The 5710-nt window shown below is 47.5% G+C and overlaps 1 protein-coding gene across 1 annotated transcript in view; it reads right to left on the bottom strand.

Annotated features, from left to right (window-relative positions):
* CBX1 (chromobox 1) overlaps positions 1 to 5523 on the bottom strand; it is a 25731-nt gene extending 20208 nt beyond the window's left edge. The window contains exon 1 of the mRNA XM_017497026.1: positions 5276 to 5523. The gene's annotated coding sequence lies outside the window, so the exon portion shown is untranslated. The remainder of the gene's footprint in view (positions 1 to 5275) is intronic.
* Between the last annotated feature and the right edge of the window lie 187 nt (positions 5524 to 5710).

Here is a 5710-nt window from a genome sequence, read left to right as displayed (position 1 = left end):
CAAAAAAAAAACCAGTGTGGGCTGGGCACTGTGGCTCACATCTATAATCTCAGTACTTTGGGAGGCTGAGATGGGTGGATCGTTTGAGGCCAGGAGTTTGAGACCAGCCCAACAACATGGTGAAACCCTGCGTCTTCTAAAAATGCAAAAAAATAAAAAGTAAAAAATAAAAAATTAGCCAGCATGGTGCAACTGTAGTCCCAGCTACTGAGAAGGCTAAGGTATGAGAATTGCCTGAACCCAGAAAATGGAGTTAGGATGTAGTATGCTGAGATCACGCCACTGTACTCCAGCCTGGGCAACAGAGCAAGACTGTCTCAAAGAGGAAAAAAAAAAAGTGTGCTCCTGGATGGGCTCAGTGGCTCATGCCTATAATCCCAGCACTGTGGGAAGCCAAGGCGGGTAAATCACTTGAGGCCAGGAGTTCAAGACCAGCCTGGCCAACATGGTGAAACCCTGTCTTCTACTAAAAATATAAAAATTAGCCAGGTGTGGTGGTTCATGCCTGTAATCCCAGCTACTTAGGAGGCTAAGACATGAGAATTACCAGAACCAGTCAGGCAGAGGTTACAGTGAGCCGAGATCATGCCACCGCACTCCAATCTGGGTGACAGAGAGAGACTTGTCTCAAAACAGACAAACAAACACAAAAACCCACCACAATGGGCTGGGTGCAGTGGCTCATGCCTGTAATCCCAGTGCTTTTGGAGGCTGAGGTGGGAGGATTACTTGAGGCCAGGAGTTTGAAGCCAGCCTGGGCAACACAGTGAGTCCCTGCCTCTATTTATATAAGAAAAATAAAAACAAAAATTCAAAAAACCCCACCACAGGTTGGGCATGATGGCTCACACCTGTAATACCTGCACTTTGGGAAGCTGAGGTGGGTGGATCACCTGAGGTCAGGAGGTGGAGACCAACCTGGCCAACATGATGAAACCCATCTTTCTTAAAAAAGAAATGTAAAAAATCAGCCAGGCATAGTGGCAGACACCTGTAATAGCGGCTACTCAGGAGGCCTGAGGCAGGAGAATCACTTGAACCTGGGAGGCAGAGGTTGCAGTGAGCTGAGACTGTGCTACTGCACTCCAGCTTGAGCAACAAGAGCGAAACTCCATCTCAAAAAAAAAAAAAAAAAAAAAAAAAAAATCCACCACATTGTACCCCCATGAAGATACACCATATTCTTATTTGTCAGTGAAAAATTAATACTACAGGCCGGGAGTGGTAGCTGGCACCTGTAATCCCAGCACTTTGGGAGGCCAAGGAGGGCGGATCACCTGAGGTCAGGAGTTCAAGACCAGCCCAGCCAACATGGCAAGACCTCATCTCCACTAAAAATACAAAAATTAGCCAGGCATTGTGGCAGGCACCTGTAGTCCCAGCTACTCTGGAGGCTGAGGCAGAAAGATGGCTTGAACCTGGGAGGCAGAGGTTGCAGTGAGCTGAGATGACACCACTGTACTCCAGCTTGGGCAACAGAGTAAGACTCTGTCTCAATAACAATAATAATAATAATAATAATACCACCACAGTTCTGTTAGGCCCTCAAAGTGTCAACTATTATTTTAAAAGGCATAATTTCACAAATTATGTCGCCCCCTTCTGGTCATCAAAGTATAAATGCTAAAAGCAGGAAAGATTTAATACAAATTATTCCATGCAAATACTGACAGAATCTAAATTTTGTCCATATTTGAGTAACTTCACCAATTAACCTTGGAAAGGTTATACAATTTTTCTGTTTTGTTTTTTTAAAATTTTTAATTTGAGACAGTTTCCCTCTGTTGCCCAGGCTGGAGTGCAATGGGGGCGATCTTGGATCAGTGCAACTTCCACCCCCCAGGGTTCTAGCGATTTTCCTACCTCAGCCTCCCAAGTAGCTGGGATTACAGGCACCCGCCACCATGCCCAGCTTGTATTTTTTATTCTTTTAGACAGAGGCTTGCCCTGTCGCCTGGTGTCAGGCTGGAGTGCAGTGGTGCAATCTTGGCTCACTGCAACCTCTGCCTCCCAGATTTAAGCAATTCTCCTACCTCAGCCTTCCAAGTAGCTGGGACTACAGGCATGCGCCACACACCCAGCTAACTTTTGTATTTTAGTAGAGACGGGGTTTCACTATGTTGGCCAGGATGGTCTCGATCTCTTGACCTCCTGATCTGCCAGCCCTGGCCTCCCAAAGTGCTAGGATTACAGGTGTGAGCCACTGTGCCGGCCATTTTTTTGTATTTTTAGTAGAGATGGGGTTCCATCATGTTGGCCAGGCTGGTCTTAAACTCCTGACCTCAGGTGATCCACCTGCCTTGGCCTCCCAAAATCCTGGGATTACAGGCATAACCTACCGCGCCACGTGCTATTCAGTTTTTCAACAGACATCACTACTGGTATATTATTACTCAGGTCAATACAAAGGACACGAAGATTTTTCAAGATTCTTTTAAAACAGATATATTCAAGCTATTTTGCTTGCTGATGAAACCCAGAATCTGAGGCCTAAGTTATTTAAAATGGCCAACAGCACAGTCTGTATACCTTTACTATATTTAGTACCAGAGTGAGTACAAAACTGAGGCTAACCAGTCTGGGCAACAGAGACTCTGTCTCTACAAAAAAAGAAGCCATGCGTGGTGGAATGAGCCTGTAGTCCTAGCTACTCAAGAGGCTGTGGTGGGAGGATTGCTTGTCTCCAGGAGGTTGAGGCTGCAATTAGCCATGATACCACCACTGCACTCCAGCCTGGCAACAGAGTGAGACCCTGTCTAAAAAAACAAAAACAAAAACAACAAAAGAAACTGATGCTAAGACAAGCATGCCAAATACAACAGTTTAACTCTGCCAAATGTCACAGATAATAAGACAAGCAAACTACTAAATACATAAATGCACATTAATTTGGCTAACACAGAGTTCTCAGAATGAATCTCAAAGCCCCCCTATTCATTCATTCATCAACAATCTGAATAGCCTACTATGTGGCAGGCACTGATGAACAAGAGGTATGGCCCCATTTTATGGGAGTCCATAAACTAGCAATTAGCCTTCTACTCCAAAAACTCTTCATGGAAAGAACCTATGAAGTGAAAATCTACCAAATCTAATGGAAAATCTTTTGTACCACCACAGATAGGATATTTTTTAAAAAGGGAGGTTTTGCTGGATAAACCACTAGAGGATGCCAAAATTTAAGGAATTCTTTTCAAATGGTGTGAACAACAAAAAGAAACATTTTCCTAGTCCTTAAAATGGGCACAAGAATGATTGCTTCTTTTCTTTAGAGATATGGTTTGTAAGTTGTAGGTATCCTGTATTCAGAAATGCAGAAGACTAGGGTACCTTGCTTGGTCTCCTTTAATATAGAAGCTACAAGCACTAGGCTTCTATTTACATTCAAAACTATTTTTTTTTTTTTTTTGAGACAGAGTCTCCCTCTCTTGCCAGGCTGGAGTGCAGTGGTGCCATCTCATCTCACTGTAACCTCCGCCTCGGGTTCGAGCTATTTTCCTGCCTCAGCCACCCGAAGAACTGAGACTACAGGTGTGTGCCACTACACCTGCCGAATTTTGGTATTTTTAGTAGAGACGGGGTTTCACCATGTTGGCCAGGCTGGTCTCAAACTCCTGACAACAGGTGATCAGCCCACCTCAGCCTCTAAAAGTACCGGGATGACAGGCGTGATCCACCACCCCCGGCCCCATTATTTACATTTTTAAAGAAAAATAATTTAGAATAACATCAGCCATTGAAGAAAAATATCACCACAGGGAAAATCGTAAATGACTTCAGGTCCTCCACTGCCCTGACGCTTCATTAAGGTGCAACTGGTTTCAATACAAGGGCTTTTCAATCACACCACTTTCCTATAAAAGTCTATAAGGCACCTAAGGAGGAACACCGGACTGGCATTAATTTCCCCATTGTATTCCTGAATCTATTCCAAAGCCTTGGACCTTTCACAATTTTTCCAAACTGCTGGTGTGATTCTTAACACAATTGAGGAGGCTACTTTACCCTAGGCTAGAGGTTCTAGTATAACAGATTATAGCTATCTTTTCGTAAATTCCACCTCAACTGACTTAAACCAACACAAGTCTAAATGTAACATCAATTCATGAAAAACTCTCATCTGAAGAGTTGAAAAAGAGGTAAAATGCTGCTCACTCTGTATTCAAAGTTTCCAACAAGGTAAACCTGGCTAAAAAAACAGAAGGACCCAAGAAACAAGTATTATCTCACAATCTCACATACTTGCTCTTCCTGTCTCCCAATTTCTCCCATTTCACACGATGTCATGACTACCTCACTCCATTCGTTAACTGTTAACTCATCTACGCATGTTTACAATTTTATCACCTTTGTGAGACCAGTAACGATCCCAGACAAAAACTTATGGAACTAATTTTGAATCAAGGCAAGAGCTGCGCTTGGACTTTTTTAGCTCCCCAAAGGAATCATGGAGCCAAGGTAGCAGGAAACCTGGAAAAGTGAAGAAAGCGTATTCAATCCTTTCTTCACATATTATTTTACAGCCTCCCCACTGTAAGGACCCATCAGGAAGCCAGGGCGGCCTGCTTTCCCCTTTTCTCTTACACACCTTACAGAAATATTCTCGGGATCTCCGCCCTACTTATCCTAACAGCTCCGCCCCCTCCAGAGCCAGGCCCAGCAAACGCTTGCCCCTCCCCCTCCGTGCCCCCTTTCCCAATTTATTCCATCTCCTCCCCCAGTGGGCACGCTTTGTGCAGCCCAGGGCCCTCTTTCAATTCACTCCAAGTTACTCCTCCGTAGTCCTGCAAAGCCAGGTTTCTCTGGCAGCCCCGACGGGACCCGGGGTCCTCCGATTACAGTTACAAACCTCGGGTCTCGCGGTCGTCAGCTCCTCCTCACACCTATCCAAGCCTCAAGCCCGTCCCCTTCCCAATCTTGTAAAGTGTTTTCTCTCCAGTCCTATCCCGCAGCCGCCCATCTAACCCAAGCAGCTTTGTCCCGGACCACCCGGGCCCGGAAAAACTGTCCCCAAGTGCTCGGCCCACCCTGAAGAGCTTCGGTCTCTGGCTCAGGATTCGCGCCCCGCCCTCTCCATCCTTCTCGCAGATGGCAACGACGCCTCAGGGCCAGGCGGAGAGCTCAGCGCGGGAAGTGGAAAAACAGGACGCTGGACCCCTGCGCGCTCGCCGCTCCTAACCTCTGCCTCGAGAGCGCGGGCCCCCACGCAGGGCTCCCGCCGACGCCGCCACCGTGCCCCCTCCCCCAGCTCTCCCGCCTCCAGCGGGCTCCTCACCTCAAAGCAGCGCCCAAGAGCCAGAGAGGAATCGGTGCTGCGCTACTGGCGCGTCGCGTCGGGTCGGCCGGGGGAGTGGCGCTCAGGAAGGCAGCAAGCCCGGTGGCCGCAATGGAGCACCTCACTGGAGCGGCGTACTGCAGGCCCCGGCCAACGGCCCTCCCGTCAACCGAACAAAAGAGCCTCGCACTCTGCGCTGCCCGCCGCCCGCACCGCGCAGGCGCGGCGACCCGCCGCACGGCACCATGGTCCTTGGATCAGTTCGAGACTACGAGACCCGAAGTGCCGCGCGCTGCGCACGCACAGTAGGCGAGAGTGGTAGAGACTTCGAGTTTGTAAACTGTAACGGCGGAGCGACTGCAGCGTTGAGCGTTGTAACCTAGAAAATTAGAGCATATTTTTTTTTTTTTTTTTGAGACGGAGTCTCGCTCTGTC

Source organism: Cebus imitator, unplaced genomic scaffold, assembly GCF_001604975.1.
Source record: "Cebus imitator isolate Cc_AM_T3 unplaced genomic scaffold, Cebus_imitator-1.0 Scaffold228, whole genome shotgun sequence".
Taxonomy (NCBI): Eukaryota; Metazoa; Chordata; class Mammalia; order Primates; family Cebidae; genus Cebus; species Cebus imitator.
This window is presented reverse-complemented; position numbering and strand designations above follow the sequence as displayed.